Source organism: Austrofundulus limnaeus, unplaced genomic scaffold (genome assembly GCF_001266775.1).
Source record: "Austrofundulus limnaeus strain Quisiro unplaced genomic scaffold, Austrofundulus_limnaeus-1.0 Scaffold2852, whole genome shotgun sequence".
In the NCBI taxonomy this organism is placed as follows: domain Eukaryota; kingdom Metazoa; phylum Chordata; class Actinopteri; order Cyprinodontiformes; family Rivulidae; genus Austrofundulus; species Austrofundulus limnaeus.
In genome coordinates, this window is record NW_013955254.1 from 223 (window position 1) to 502 (window position 280).

Sequence of the window (280 nt, forward strand, 5' to 3'; positions counted from 1 at the left end):
CACAGCTGGACCTCCTCTGTACCGTTGTTCCACAGCTGGACCTCCTCAGTACAGTTGTTCCACAGCTGGACCTCCTCTGTACAGATGTTCCACAGCTGGACCTCAGTACAGATGTTCCACAGCTGGACCTCCTCTGTACAGTTGTTCCACAGCTGGACCTCCTCTGTACAGATGTTCCACAGCTGGACCTCCTCAGTACAGATGTTCCACAGCTGGACCTCCTCAGTACAGATGTTCCACAGCTGGACCTCCTCAGTACAGATGTTCCACAGCTGGACCT